Source organism: Rhincodon typus, chromosome 10 (assembly GCF_021869965.1).
Source record: "Rhincodon typus isolate 14 chromosome 10, sRhiTyp1.1, whole genome shotgun sequence".
Lineage (NCBI taxonomy): Eukaryota > Metazoa > Chordata > Chondrichthyes > Orectolobiformes > Rhincodontidae > Rhincodon > Rhincodon typus.
Window position 1 is genome coordinate 31,465,614 of NC_063341.1, and position 17,251 is coordinate 31,482,864.

Consider the following 17,251-nt stretch of genomic DNA (forward strand, 5'->3'; position numbering starts at 1 on the left):
ACTATTTGCACAACCTAACATTTTCTTGGGCATTTATCCAGGCCCTTCCAGAAAGAGTCACACAAAACTTAAATGCCAGAATGGGGGCAGCACCAAACCAAGTTATGTTGTCAAATTTTAAAGGAAAAAGTGTAAGTAGTTGTTTGTTTGGGATTTCTGCCAAAATTGATTTCCTGTGGACATGCTACCAAAATTATGTTACTCTTATATCAACCAAAACAGAACTGAATAATTAAAAATCCTTAAACATACTAAAGTAGCTAAAATTTCAAATCAGATTCCAGTTTCTGAATCTTACTGGGGTCTCAGTGACATGGACCAAGGCAGGATATGTGACTGAATGAGACACATTTTCTGAGGCCAGTCTCGATGTCAGGAGCATCTTGTGCCATTTTTTATGCTTTTTGCAAGTGATGCCGCAAGATTCTTGCAAGGCAGCAGAGTGCTACCAATGAAGGGAGATTATATCTTGTTACACACTTTGATAGCCCAACATATCTCTTGAATATTCAGCTTTCTATCCTACCAAACTTGCCAGACAATCTAGATGTCAAGAAAATTTGACATGGAAACCAAAGCAGGTACCTGGGCCTGGCAAGTTCAACTCTCGCCACCTGCTCGAAGGCACTTCCATGTAGGACACCACCAACATGTCAGTTCATGTTTCATGGGAACTGCCACATTCACAACCCCCCAACCCCCATCCACAGACATTGGCATTCAACATGTGCCAGCCTCAAAAAGCTTTCAATGTACGTCTCTGATCCACATATAGAATGTTACTGCATGCACGTATCTTGTGCTGCAACTGCAACTATCATTATAATGCTACAGTACGGGCACTGTGAACTCAGTGACATGCACCAAGGCCGTGGATAGGACCAAGTTGCATCTCTGGGCTCTTTGATAGCTGTCATGGTGCACCCTCACTCTGAGCCTCCTTGTCTTGCCTTGCCTTTTGCACTGTGTCCCTTTAACCAGAGATAGGAGGTCATTTAGTGCAGACACAAAGACAGAAAACTTGTCATAGTTGGCAACAGACCTTAGTCAGGTGAAGAGGTCCAAGAACAGTAAGTTGAGGGCAGCCTTCAAAACCAATCTCAGACTGTGGGAATGGTCAGACTGCCACTCAGGGTGGTCAGAATGAGGTTACTTTCTACAGAAGAGGTCCTGCATCTGTACTACCCCATCCAGCTGGACCTCCAAGTCCCTGCATCCACTTTGGGGCAACAATTTCCTCCCTGCCTGCCAAACTAAGCCTCAGTCAGTTTGGTGGACAAGATTCCATGAAGAATTTGAGTTCCAGGGCAAATGTCAGGAACCGTGCGGGCAGCTCCAATTTGACAGGGCTTGCACAAAGGCCTGTTAAATATGGCATAGGTGCAAGGGATGCCTGTGAATTCCAAGGTATTCACTGACTGGTGAGTCATTCAGGAAATGATGCGTGGTGAGATGGGACCAGCATTGGACATGAACAATAGGCTAATTATAATTAATGAGGTGAGTTTGGTAAGGCATGGCAAGTAAACCTGCCAGGCATCACGGTGCGAAACTGTCAAAAAAAACTGAACACAGCTCAAACTTAGCCAAAAGGAACACAAGATTCAGCCTCTGACCATGGTACACATGTCAATAATTTCCAGAAGCGTTTAAGTTGCTTTTGAGTGTACCAATGGGCTGAGGAGTGGCAGATGGAGTTTAATTTAGATAAGTGTGAGATGCTGTATTTGGAAAGGCAAATCAGGGCAGGACTTAGGACACTTAAATGGCAAGATCCTGGGGAGTGTTGCTGAACAAAGAGACTTTGGAGTGCAGGTTCATAGATCCTTGACAGCAGAGTCCCACATAGATAGAAGAGCGAAGGCAGCATTTGGTATGCTTGCCTTTATTGTTTGGCACATTGAGTATAGGAGTTGGGAGGTCATGTTGCAGCTGTGCAGGACATTGGTTAGGCCACTTTTGGAATACAGCATTCAATTCTGGTCTCCCTGCTATGGGAAGGATGTTGTGAAACTTGAAAAGATTCAGAAAAGATTTACAAAGATGTTGCCAGGATTTGGAGGGTTTGAGCTACAGGGAGAGGCTGAATAGGCTAGGGCTGTTTTACCTGGAGTGTTGGAGGCTGAGGGGTGACCTTATGAAGATTTATAAAATCACGAGGGGCGTGGATAGGGTGAATAGGCAAGGTCTTTTTCCCCCAAGGAGGAGGAGTCCAAAACTAGAGAGTATAGGTTTCAGGTGAGAGGGGAAAGATTTAAAAGGGTCCTAAGAGGCAACTTTTTCTTGCAGAGGATGGTGCGTGTATCGAATGAGCTGCCAGAAGAAGTGGTGGAGGCTGGTACAAATACAACATTTAAAAAGCATCTAGGTGGGTATATGAATATGAAGGATTTAGAGGGATATAGGCCAAACGCTGGCAAATGGGACTAGATTAATTTAGGATATCTGGTCAGCATGGACGAGTTGTACCGTTGGGTCTGTTTCGTGCTGTACATCTCTATAACTATAAATTCATATATGATAAGGCAATGACACGAGGTATTACAATTACACCTTTAATTATTTCCTTTTATGTTGGCCAACATGCCACTTTTATTTGCCACCCATATAAATTAGATATTCAGATTTGTTCAATGTTCTTTTAATATGAAAAGTTACTTGCAGTAGCCGCCAGAAGTAAATTTGTATGGTGCTAAATTTCCAGTTGATAATAAATTCTGCATAAGGGTCAAGAACATAGAGAGGTCAGTAATAGCTTTAGTCATCAAGTTTTCATTCGAACCTGGTGGAATGCATTGTGAGGACTGTACCAGTAAACTGCTGGCAAAATGCCATACTTTCAGAGATGCTATCTTGATGATGAACCATCAAACTAAGCCTCACTCAGGTTGGTGTACAAGATTTCACGAAGAATTTGAAGAAGAACTGAGGAGTTATTCCCGGTGCATTAGTCAATACTTGTATATCAACTCATCTCATTAAAAGGGAGTATCCAGCTATTGTGTTGCTTGTTGTTGGAGTTTGTTGTGGACAAATTGGTTGTTTATTTCTTAAGTTACAACAGTGACTACACTTCAAAATGCAGGTATTTCACTGTCAGTAAAATCTTTTAGAATGACCTGAATGGTGCTATATAAATGCAAGTTTGTTCTTTCTACTAGGATTCTGAAATAATGATGAGATTTAGAAGTGCTTTGGAAATTCACCAAATGGCAGTTAGCCTTGACCAGCGTTGTCTTGCATGTTGGTAGAATCAATGCAGAATACATATCATCAGAATGAAGGATGCTAAACTTAGTTAGTGAAAGAAAAAGTGATCCTTTCCTGCCCATTTATGTATATTTGGATGGTAGTATTTGATAATGGATAGTGGATTGTTCAGTCCTTTCGGCTGAGCTAAACACTGGATCAAGATTATTTTATGGATTAAAATTCAACTTTACACTATAGCTCTTCAAACTCCGATTCCTACCCCTACTGCATAAGTTATCCAATTGTAGGTAAAATTCAGACATAAGGTAATTGTTACTTCAGAACACAATCCAACAACATTCAGTGGGCTGAATTTTCCCTGTACCATGCTATTTAGGAACATAGGAACAGGACTAGCCCTTGAACATGTTCCACCATTCAGTGAGATCATGGTTGATCTGCAGCCTAACTCCTTGTACCTACCTTTGGCCCATTGTTCATAATGTCTTTGCTTAACAAAAATTTATCTATCTCAGATTTAAAATTGATACCTGCTCCAGCATCCACTTCTGCTTGTGGAATAGAGTTCCACACATCTCCCATCTTTTGTATGTACAAGTGTTTCCTAGAATTTCTCCTTAATGGCCTGGTTGTAATTCTCAGACTGCAGCTGCTAGTTCTAGAATACCCAACAAGTGAAAAATGTTTACCTGTATTTTCCCTGTCTTTTCCTGTAAACATGTGAAAACTCTGATCAAATTATCCTTTACCTTCTAAATTCTAGACAAAACAGCCGTAATTTATGTAGTCACCCCTTCAAACCTTAAGCCCTGAAGTCCAAGTGTCATTCTTGTAAATCTACATTGTAGTGCCTCAGGGGCAATATATGTGTCCTAAGGGGTGGTGCCCAGATCTACTGTCAGAACTCCAAGTGGGGTCTATCTAGGGTTTTGAGTAACTGCAGCATAACTTCTGTATTCTTGTACTGCAGTCCTGCAGATATAAAGGCCAGCATTCAATGCGTGCCTTCATTATTTTCTGCACCTGTTTGTGACATTTGAAAAATCTTTATACCTGAACCCCCAGGCCTCTGGGTATCTACTGTATTTAACTTCATACCATCTAGAAACTATTTTGATCTATCTTTTTTTTTCAAAATGGATAACCTCCTTTTATATTGAATTCCATCTGCTACAGTTTTGCCCATTCACTTAGTCTATCAATATCCCTTTGTAATGTTATGCTATCATCTGCAATATTTACAATGCTGCCTAATTTTGTCATATTTGTGATGAAGGAACTGAAATTGGGCGCTACTTCCACTCTTTGCTTTTTGCCAGTTCCTACATTGTTGCAATTAAAATTTGGAGTGCAGGAAAATGCACGGTAGCCACAAGCAAACAAGGTGGTTAGCCTTTCAGCAATGAAACCTGCTGTCATTTGATGATGTAACAGTTATACTATGTTCTCCTGGATGAATAGGGCCACCACTTTCCTGTGCAGCTCCATTTCCATGGGCATAAGACATATATTGCCACCATAAAGTTGGCATTGTTGTTTTTCAAATTAAACTTCCGTTGTAAATATTTCACATTACAATCGTTTCACTTAATTCATGTGTACATCATTATTATTTGTTGAGACTGGCTTAGTCACAAAGCCTAAATGTACTGGCACACCATATGGTCAGTTAGCATTGATGGTTACAGCAGAGTTCAGGACATTTCTTTATCATAGAAGAAATTGTTGCATATTTGCATTCACTTTATTAAAGCTCATGTTAGTGTGCAGTGCTGCACTTGCCATTAAATGGGACATGACAGAATTGCAGACTTAGCTGGTCCTCCCTTCTTTGCATTGTGAGGATATTGTCTGAGATCACTCTTAGTGGGTTAATTGAAATGTAGATGAACTCAAAGCCTGAGAGAACTCTGCATGATCCCATGTGTATCAGTACTGACACTTCTCATTGGGCCCTTCATTTTCTTAACTTGACTGACTATTGATACCACCTTCTGGCATACCCAGGACACAGCTCCTTCCCTCTTCCATACCTTTATGCCACAAACCCCACACTCTGTCCTGCTTTAGATCACTTTTCCATAGCTCTATTTTCCTTGCCTCATTCTGAATCTCTCTCCCCTCACCACTGACTCGCCCTTGTCAGTCCCAAGCTTTCATCTAAACTGTCATTCTCCTGCCCTATCCCCCTCTCTCCAAAACACCCCCACCACTACAGATTATAATAAGAAAACATTAAACATAACAGCAAAAAGCTGATTGCTGCAAGCCACTTTTAAACAAATGTGAACTGGAGCCCTAAGATTCTCGTGCACTGACTTTATGTTGAAGTAGGATGTAATTTTTAAAAAGTTTTACACTAATTAGTATACATGACATGTAAATATGTGGCAAGAATGATCCCACCCCAACCCCCAGACAACACAGTTAACATACATAACTGACTTAATCTCAGCATTTCAACCCACCAGTGGGAAATCAAAATTTCGGGTGTTGCCATGCATACTGTTTCTGCTCTTGTAGCCTTGATAAAATTCCCCTGCTCCCCAGAAACTGGGATTTTTTCAATAACAGGCTGTTCTTGATGATGTAACTGGCACTGACTTCTTGTACACTATTTTTTCCTGTTAGGCATGTGATTACAACTAAAATTCTAAGTCACTGGCATGCTTTGAAAACACAAGAAAATTAGTGGTATGAGAAGCTTTTAATTGGCAAAAATGCAATCAGCCCTGAAAATGCTAAAACTGTGTGTAGCTGTAACAGAGCTTTCTGGACAAACAGGGAGTTCCACATCATGGCCACCACTTTGCTGCTGTTTTATCAAAATTAAATCTCAATTGTAAATATTCCATAGTAAAATGGTTTCACCTTATTCGCATGTGCATCACTATTTGTTAAGACTATCTTTGTCAGAAAGCTAAATGTATTCTGGTATATCTCATATTTGGCATGCATTGATGGTTACAGGAGAGTTTGGGACATTCCCATTATTGTAGAAGAAACGTTATTATTACTTTGCTGTTCACTGTTTACAGTATGTTCATGTTAGTATCCAGTACCATACTCACTACTCAGTGAGACATGGCTGTGCTTGTTGGCTCAGCCAACCCTCCCTCCCTATATGTTGTAAAGGACAGTATTTGTGATCACTCTCAGCAGGGAGTGATCCAAGCCTTGTAAGAACTCTGTCATGATGAAATGGACCTACGTGTGATACACTGACACTGCCCTATAGGCCCCTCATTTTCTTGACTCACTCTCCATTTGACTGACTCTCTTCACTATCTATCACCTCCGCTCCCCCACCCCAAGCCACTGCATTCAGAATGCCAGGCTCTTCCTACTTCACTCCTCCATGCAGTACATAAACACCCTCACCACTGACCAGCCTTTACCCATCATGAATTTCTTTGGGAGTTGCCATTCTGCCACTCTGCTCCCTTGTGCCATAGAGTTAAATGAGGGAAATGGCTGACTTTATTCACAACTGCACAAAGCTGACTTTCGCATCACTTTTATACTTTTGTGAACCAGATCACGTGAGATTTCAGTGCATTGCTCACTTTATCCTGAGGATAGGACTTTATAAAGATCTGTGTAAGGTTGATAAGTATACAAGGAATTCAAATGTACTACAAGTAAAAACCCAGCACAGGGTGGCATATTACTGTATATGCTGCATACACTTCCATGATTTTATCTCAATTTCTCAATCTGCCATCAGCAAACTTAAATTTTGTATCCCATCTGATTGTGTCATCCGCCACATGCCGTATTTTCTGGACGGATCCATAAAATTCTCCACTTCTGGTGTGTGCAATCTACACATTGCCACATTATAATGGAATACTGTGATCACATGAAAATCAATTCACTGGTGTTTTAACATCTATTGATAAATCAAGTAGGTGTAGAATGCAATTAAAATGTTCTTATCCTTTTAACTGACCATATTTTTCATCTTTTTAAAATCCGTGCTGTATTCCCTGAATATTTTATTTCTGCCAATGCTTAATTATTGCAGTTATCGCAGTGTCTAATCTTATTTTTATTCTGCCCCCTTGCTCCCACTTCTCCCCATTGCCTTGGGCTATAGGAAGCAGGCTGGACTCTGTGGAAGGGTGGAGGTGGAAATTAATAATTTTGTGACGTTGGTAGTTTTTTTTACTAGTCAAGGCTTTGATTTATGTCATTCTGTATTTCACACAATATGTTTTACGTTCCCACCCACAGACATGGATTTGTGAATAATCATCTACATAATCTCTCAGTCCTTGTCTTTCTAACATTATTATTTCTACAGTTTCATTTTCTTACAAGTATTTCTTGTATGAGTAAGGAGATCAGATTTCACAGAACTGCATTGAATTAGTTGGAATGGAGTTGGAAAAACCCCAGGTTCCAAAAAGTCTTTATGCAATCTTCGTTCATTTTGTCATTTGTGGAAGATGAAGATTTACTGATTCAATTTAGCAAACTTCAAAAGAAGAAGAGAAATTTTGATGCCAAAAAGTTAATTTTACAATGTACTTTCAGACTGGAGCATATACACATTCAAATATGGCAGCTTCAGCTTTCAACTATTATATTGCTCAACATTTTGATATAAAAATACCAATTCTGAAAATCTTCAATTAAAAACTAAAAGAATTGCTCGACATACAGGAGGACCAGCAAACATTTGGAGGAGGAAAATAGCTTGACATTCTAATTGAAAGCAGTGATTGGTGCCTGTTGTTTTTCTCTCCAGTGTTGAGCATTTCCAATGTTACTGTTGATTGACTTTTTAAGAATCTAAGCAAATTTTTCTTAATACCGCGTCTGTTTTCAGCTAATGCCGAAACACATGCCAATGATCTCTATAACAGTGGCATGAGAATGATAGAGCTCCCATGTAAACATGGTGACAGACAACTTAAATTGCCCAAGTTGCACCTGCCTCTGAGCCTACTTGGAAGTGACCGGTTTGCATTATAATTGTCTGTTGAGCAGATGAAAAATCCCTAATCTGTCAGAACCTTTTTTCTTCATAGAATCCCTACAGTGTGGAAACAAGCCCTTCGGCCCTACAAGTCCACATCGACCCTCTGAGCATTCCACCTGGATCCAGCCCCCTAGAGCAGACCTAATCTACATGTCCCTGAGCACTATGGGCAATTTAGCATGGCCAGTCCACCTGGCCTGCACATCTTTGGACTGTGAGAGGGAAACTGGAGCACCCGGAGGAAACCCACGCAGACACGGGGAGAATGTGCAAACTCCACATACACAGTTGCCCGAGGGTGGAATCGAACCCGGGTCCCTGGAGCTGTAAGGCAGCAGCGCTAACCACTGTTGCCACCATGCATGCAACCCAGCTGCAGCTTTTGCTGGGAGGAAAGTAGCAGAGTCTTCTTTCAGACCAATCTAAACCAACAGTTACCCCAAAAAGCAATGTTAGAAAAGTGTGCTTCTCGTTCCTGAATTGCAACATTTAAGTCATGACTGCCGCTAACTATGTATTTCCCTTCCTATCATCAAGCAGGGTGTTGGTTCAGACATTGGGTGCAAGTATCCTGTCCTCATTGCTGCAGTCTCAGCATTTGGAATTGACACCGTGCTCACCTGCTTAAAAACTGCAGTTAAAGTCAGTGTCACACTCTTTGGTCATATGATTGGTTAGGAACTAATAACTGATTTTGTTTTCCCCTTATCTAGTTGAGGGTGCTATACATTCAGTTATAATCAGAACATAAGAACTAGGAGCAGGAGTAGGCCGTCCAGCCCTTCGAGCCTACTCCGCCATTCAATAAGATCATGGCTGATCTTTTCGTGGACTCAGATCCACTTACCTGCGTTCTCACTGTATCCCTTAATTCCTTTATTGTTCAAAAAAAATCTACCTGATCTTTAAAAACGTTTACTGCAGTAGCGTCAACTACTTCACTGGGCAAGGAATTCCGTAGAGTAACAACCCTCTGGGTGAAGAAGTTTCTTCTCAATTCAGTCCTAAATCTGCTCCCTCTAATCTTGAGGCTATGCCCTCTTGTCCTAGCTTCACCTGCCAGTGGAAACATCCTCTCTACTTCTATCTTATCTATTCCCTTCATAATTTTATATGTTTCTATAAGATCCCCCCTCAATCTTCTGAATTCCAATGAATATAATCCTAATCTACTCAGTCTCTCCTCATAAACCAACCCCCTCAACTCCGGAATCAACCCAGTGAACCTCCTTTGCACCCCCTCCAGTGCCAGTACATCCTTTCTCAAGTAAGGAGACCAAAACTGCACACAGTACTCCAGGTGTGGCCTCACCAGCACCTTGTACAGCTGCAACATAACCTCTCTGCTTTTAATCTCAATCCCTTTAGCAATGAAGGACAAAATTCCATTTGCCTTCCTAATTACTTGTTGTACCTGCAGACCTCTGTCTGCACTGGCTGAAATCATGAATATCTATTAGTGTTACATACTCAATAGAAATAAGAGTTGTTGTTTTTCCAGTTCTGAATGAAGGGACCACTTTGAGAAGCAAAAGTTTGTGCAAGTTCAGTAGTTACTGTCAAAGCTCATCTGGATTCGCCAGAATCCAGTTCCTAATCAGTAAATCCATTTCATGTATTTTTGGTTATCTTCAACACAATTCTGAAAGCTGGTTTCATGCGGCCAAGTAAATATTTCGGTTATGCTATTGACGTCATTGAAATCATTAATTGAACATAAGGCCCTCCTAGCTGCAAAACCTGCCAAAACACTGAACACTGAACTCCACACAAACTGGATTTAAAAAGAAGCTGCAGTGTTACTGATATGTTTTCATGATGTCTTTTCATGAAACAAAATCTAATATTAACTAACAATTCCACTTCATCTAGCATGTATGTTTTGTTTGGTGAACCAAAAATAGTCAATATTACAAGTTGGCATTCCTTTTTTTTATACGTTGTTAGCATTAAAAATTACCTTTAGTCCCAGAATTGTATTTGTTTTGTCCTTAACTGCTGTATTTTCTGTTATGTTAAAGATATTTAAGGCTTTGGTTATACACTATATTGGAAAAAGGGTGCAAAACATGTTCAGATTTGAAAATCTCCCATTGCAACAGTCCTGTTGGATTTGTTTCAATCAAATAGACAGAAATTATGATGATGTACTCAACCATCAATCCAGGTCATTGCCTTATAATCTAGGTGAACATTTTGGATCTGATTTTGGGGGTGGAGATATGTGAGAGGTAGAGGAGAGGTGGTGGGCAATGACACCTTGGGAGGTACAGTGTGCAGCAACTCAAAGTTGGGCAGATTTTATTCACTTGTGGAATGTGGGCATGAGAAGGTGATGGTGAGCTGACTTCTTGAACTGCTGCAGTACATTTGGAGTAGATGCACTAGCAACAACATTAGGAGGCAGCACGGTGGCTCAGTGGTTAGCATTGCTGCCTCACAGTGCCAGGGACCTGGGTTCAATTCCATCTTCAGTTCTGATCTGAACCACAACCAGGCCAGCAGACAGAAAAAAAGGTATTCGGAAATAAGCAGCCATTATCTGCTGGAATCTGTTTCCAGCAATCAATAAATGGTGGATGTCGTGGTTGTTATTGATTATTTATGGCTATGACTAGTGGTGCATGATAAAGGGATCATTGAGCAAGCAAGGCCCAAGTCTGTCTTGTGAGATGGGAAGAGCATACCGATTCCTCCTTACATATAAGGAAGTCTAAAATTAAATGTAGTTGCTTGCATGACAGTATCTCTTCCAGCCTTTGTTCCATCTCACAGCAGTTTGCTACAGCCATGAATGTTCGAACCTCTGACTAATGCTGCAGTTGTATTGTTGATGTAGGGGTCAGATGAGTTAAATAATTTTTCTCATTATACCTATCCACTTGCCCAGTTTCCGTTGGGTGGATGGTTTAAAATGGAATCTTTGATATTCTATTGAATTCTTTGTTGAATTGTAGGAGGTGTCAGCTTTCAGAAGAGGTTTAGATGTATGTACTTGTAGATTTAATGGATCCTATGGCACACTTCAAAGAAAAGCAAAAAAATAGGCTCTTGATTGTCAAGGGGATCAAGGGTTAGGGGGAGAAAGCGGGAGAATGGGATTGAGAAACTTATCAGCCATGATTGAATGACAGACTTGATGGGCTGAATGGCCTGATTTCTGCTCTTATGTCTTATTGTCTAATTCACAATGTCCTGTCTGCAATTAATTCCACCAACAAAAGCAGACTGACTGATCAATCTTGTTTGTATTTACCTGCATATTGCATTTCAAAGTAAATAACTACATTCAAAGTACTTTTCAGACAGTTCCGAAATGAACGATAACTTATATGTCTTAAGCTCCTATGCTAACAACAAAAACTCTTTAATGAATAATTTGCATTGCTGTGCAGTATAAACCTAAATTCCAGGTTCAGTACCTGGTCTATGCTAAAATAATTGATGTCAGCTGCGATAACAACTGTAGCAGTACAAACAAGACTCAGTTGGTGCTGGGCAAGGAAGGGGAAAATCAGTCAAAATTCCCATTCTGTAATTCAACGTCTACTATTGTCAATTTTCCCAGGTTTAGTATCCAAATAGTGCCTGACAAGTCAGCACCATGAATAGGACTACATACAGTTTGCACATAAATACGATTTGTTAGTCTTAGGATATTGGTGTTTATAATCTTATAATCCCATGTGCCCATTCTGTTCCCTATTCTTTATTCCCATTTCTCTCAACCATCTATGAGAGCTATTTTTAAATGTCTGCATATTCCTTGCTTTAAGCACTAACTTCTGGGTTCCACACTGTCTCATGCAATCCTTTATGCAAAATTAAAATTTCTCTAATATTCTATCTTAAATCTCTCTCATTCAATCTTTATTAATGTTCCCTCTTATGAAATCCCTCAAACAATGCAGAGAGTCTGTTTCTGTCTATTTTGTCCCATTTTTCATCATCTTAAACATCTCTATTAAATTCCCAAATGGCACTTGTAGATCATGGCATAAAGAGAAGTGACATAAATAAGCTGATGCTAGAGAAGAATGGGTAGTTAGAGGCAAAATTGTTTTAAATGAATGAGGAAGCATTCAGGCGAGCAGTCTTATACAATTGGGCATGTTTGTACTGTTAGATTGAATGATATTGAAATAAGGTTTAATGGAGTGAAGACAGGCAGCTTTTAGAACCCAAGCAAAACATGAGAGATTGAGTGTGTCATAATTTATTAAAGTGCACACAACTGTTGTCCTCTTCTTAATGAGAAGTGTAGCCAATCGCTTGTATTTCACTTTCTCTTGAAGTCAGTTAACTTCATTCAGCATTTCATTCCAATGAATTTGTCTGTGCAGCTAAAGTTCAATTCTTCCATTAAAATTGTATAAAATGGGAGCAAAAGGAGACTATTGAATCCATCACACCTACTCCAGCGTTCAGTAAAATCGTGGTTGATCTGTCCCTTAACCAACTTTTCTGTTTACATCCAATAACCTTTGTCTTCCCTGTAGATCAAAAAGGTGACTGACTCAGTCTTTGACTATATTAAATTACAAAGCCTCCACTGCTGTCTGGAAGAGAATTCCAAACACAAACTATGCCTCAAAGAATAAAGTCCTCTTCATCTCCACCTTAAATGCGAGATCTTAGTTTCAAACTGAGTCCCATAGTATTAGACTCCTCCAGAAAGGAAAAAATGCTCTTAGCATCTTATGCATGCTGCATATTGTATAATAATCAGTGAATATCCTCACCTCTCACCATATGATAGAGGGAAGGTCATTGATAAAACATGAATATGGTTGGGTTTAAGTCACTATCCTGAAGAATGGTATTGATACATCATCCATAACACCGTGATCTCTTCTATTATGCTGCAAGCATTTTCTGTGGCACTTTATCGAATGTCTTTTGGAAATCCAAAAACAGAAGATCTACTGGTTCACCTTTATCTACCATTCATGTTACATGCTCCAATAACTCTGACAAATTCATCAAACATCATTTCCCTTTCATGAAACCATGTTGACTCCAGCTGATAGTATTATGATTCTTTAATATCTTGTTCCTTGATAATGGATTCTAATATTTCAATAGCTTATACTCGACTGACTGGCCTATAGTTTGTTACTGACTGTCTCTCTTCTTTCTTGAAGAGAGATGTTACATTTGCTGCTTTACAATCTACTAGGACCTTTCCAAATTCCATGCATTTGCAGCCATTTCCTGTATGACTCTGACAGCAGCCGTTAGGTTCAAGTGACTTGTTGGCTTTTAGTGGCATTAATTTTCTTCGCACTTTGTCTCTAGACGTTGTGGTGTTTTACATTCTTATCTCCTTTTGCCTCTGGCTTTTCTATTATTCGTGTTGGGTTTTTTTTTGGCTCTTCTGTGAAGCAGCTGCAATTTTCAAAGTCATTGACATTTCCTTATTTTGAGTTATTAATTCTCTGGTCTCACCCTCCAGGGTTTGATCCTTGCTTTCTCTGAAGTGGGAGATAGAGGAAGGGAGGATATTGCCAACAATAACAAAAGGCCTCTAAAGATTGAAGTTGATTGTGGTAGGGTTCTCTCAACAAGGGACACAAAAGCACAATAGTGCTAGTTGAGAGGAAAGTAATAAAGAGAAGTTCTGGGGATGGGGGGAAGACTCTCTAAGGGCTGTGCATGAGAAGAGGAGAGACCAACTGCTTTGGAACTTTTACATCCACACTTATTGTCCTCATGTGCAAAGGATGAGGATCTGGGTGCAGCAGTAGTAACTGGAGCAGCAAGAGAATCGACCACTGGCTGGATGTACCAGCGAAGGTTGCGTAGGAGACTAGAAGCAGCCAGCCATTATCAGAAAATGCCCTTCTATGATTGAGAGTGTACTACACTCAGATCAATCTCAACAGTGTGAGCGAAGATTGTGGCTCTGAAGGGAACCTGTCACAAATTTATACGCCATGCTCCAGGATGAGCTGTGAAACATGGCTTTTAGTGGATATGGCTCTGAAGATCACCATGTTCTGAACACATGTGCATCTCACTCTTTCCAGGGGCTTACTGAAGATGTGTAGATCTCCTAGGCACAGTCCATAGCTATATTAATTAGCTGACTAGTTCAAGAGGGCCACAACTGAGTGCATAACCAGTCGAAGCATAACACTCAGGAGAAAAGAGCCATCAATACCAGGACCATCATTGGGTTCTCACAGGTACAGAACATCTTCAGTTGTATGCATGTATCACCAAGACTCCAAGAGACTAATCACCAGCATTCATCAACAGGAACAGTTTCCATCTACTAGTGAACAAACTGTCTGCGACCACAGAAAGTAGATTCTTCATGTGTATATTAATTCCCTGGGAGCAACTACAATTTACACTTATTTCAACGGTCCCAGATGCCAAGGAAACTGAAGCCATGGCTGCTCAAGGATGTGAGAAACCCTCACTCTGCAGCATAAAATGCACTCTGCAGCATATGGCTGCTCCCGTAGGTTGATTTGAGCAGGATGTGCTGCTGAAGATAATATTCACATGCCTCGACCAATCTGGTAGAATCCCGCAGTTTACCTTAGAGTGTCTTTCATGTCTTGCTGTGCTGTTCATGGTCTCGCGCTGCATAGTGGAGAGGCCTTACATAATGAGGATATCATTGTCTGTCATACAACAAGGAAGATAACATGGAGGCTGCTGAACAGGTGGCAGGGGATGATGAATGCCTTTGCACTGGAGACGAGTATGGCTCAGGACAGCTTCATACACAGCCACTTCCTGCAACATGAAGGAGGCAGTATCATCCATCCTAAAAGGAGTCATTATTACACAGATATTGAAAGGGCATCATGTTGTCAGATAACAACCCAGTGGTCTCAATTAAAATACAGAAAATCATGGCCATGTAGGTAATTATAGACCTATGTAGGCTAGCATTTATTGCCCATAAGAGTTAACTACATTGCTGTGAATCTGAAGTTACATGTAGGCCAGACCAGGTAAGGATGGCAGTTTCTTTCCCTAAAGGATGTTAGTGAACCAGATGGATTTTTCCCAACAATCGGCAATGGTTTCATGGTCATCCTAGACTCTTAATTGAATTCAAATTCCACCATTTTCCGTGGTGAGATTTGAACCCAGGTAGCCAGAACATTGCCTGGGTCTCTGAATTAACAGTCCAGTGATGATACCACTAGGCCATCACCTCCCCAAACTGGAGAAACATTTATCTTTTGATACTCTGTGTAATTTAGGATTGTGAGTTTGCCGTTCAATATTTTTATACTTTGAATCTGTGTTAGTCTTTTTGTGACCACCAAATCATAACACACCTGTCCTTGTTGCAATTTTCATAATTGGCATTTATTTTTCCATTCACTTCATAGTTACCTTTTAGGAACCTCATTGAATGAAACTGACAATTTAGCCAGTGTATGGCTGTAGGTCAATTAATTGAATCTAGTCAGATTGTCAGGCAAAGTGTTTTGAATGGAATCTTATAGGGGTCTGAAAGACCAGATTTTGCAGAAGGGTGAGGAGTCTGGCAAGGCCTATTCCAATGTAAGGAGCAACTCACTGCATCTTTTATGCATCTGCTGAGTGGCAAGGAAAGTTTCTGACTAGACAGTGGCTTGTTTCTAATTAAGATAGATTATAGTTTGTTGAAGACCTTATTAATGCCACAAACTGCCTAATTATTATTCAGTTCCCAATCTTACCAAATGCGCTGAACAACTAGATGTTCAGAAAATGCAACGTTGAAGGTAGAGTGGACACCAGGCACCAACATCTAAGGGCACACTTCATGAACACCATCATATCCATGGACGTTGGCATCCAAGATGTGCCAGCCTCTACAAACCCGAATGGCACTTGATGGTGTATCTTGGGATGCACTGGCAACTATCATTGTAATGCTGCTGTAAGAACACTGTATGCTCAGGAGTGCTAGTTCATGGAGTGGACCGCGCTGCATGTTCCAGCTCTTCTCTCACTGTCAAAGACTGACTCAACTCGGAGCCTACCTGGATGATCACAGTATTCCTGCCTTTCATTGTCTTGTCTTGCATTTTTTGCACTTCACCTCTTCAACCAGAGGTGCCAAGTTCCCAGTACTGCTGTACTGCCTGATATTCTGCAGATAAAAAACCAGGAAGTTTGTCACGGTTGTCAGCAGGCTTCAGCCAAGTTGAGAGAGAGTCTTTGATCAGAAGTTCTCGTACAATAAGTCAACAGCAGCCTCCGATACCAGTCCAAGGGCTTGGACACAGTCTGTCAAGTACTCCAGGCAGACTCAGGATGCTCACCACATATTGGGTGAAAGCTGAATGTCGGGACAGCCTCTTGCTGCCCTATAGTGTGCTTTTTCTCTTCTCAGGAGGAGAGAAAGAAGCAAGTATTAAAATAGATGGAAAAGCGTGGCACAGGTGTTATTGCTGGTGCAGGGTGGCGGTGTCCCTAGTGAGTGAGTAGACCGTGCAGAGACAATCCCTCTTCCATACCTACACTGGCCCTAAACCTCACCTCTTCTTCCGTTACATTGATGATTGTGTCGGCGCCACCTCGTGCTCCCACGAGGAGCTCGAACAGTTCATCCACTTCAACACCTTCCACCCCAACCTTAAGTTCACCTGGACCATCTCTAATACTTCTCTCTCCTTCCTGGACCTCTCTGTCTCCATCTCCGGCAACCACCTAGAAACCGATATCCATTTCAAGCCCACCGACTCCCACAGCTACCTAGAATACACCTCCTCCCACCCACCTTCCTGCAAAAATGCCATCCCCTATTCCCAATTCCTTCGCCTCCGCCGCATCTGCTCCCAGGATGAGGCATTCCACTCCCGTACATCTCCGATGTCCTCGATTTTCAAGGACCGCAACATCCCCCCTCTCAGTGGTCGAGAATGCCCTCGACCGTGTCTCCCGCATTTCCTGCAATTCATCCCTCCCCGCAATAACAACCAAAACAGAATCCCCCTCGTCCTCACGTACCACCCCACCAACCTCCGGATCCAACGCATCATCCTCTGACACTTCCGCCATCTGCAATCCGACCCCACCACCAAAGACATCTTT

General features: G+C 41.1%; 1 protein-coding gene across 5 annotated transcripts in view; it reads left to right on the forward strand.

The window, feature by feature from the left end:
* Window positions 1-17,251, forward strand: part of pde4ba (phosphodiesterase 4B, cAMP-specific a) — a 547,072-nt gene that overhangs the window by 458,777 nt on the left and 71,044 nt on the right. The window lies entirely within an intron of this gene.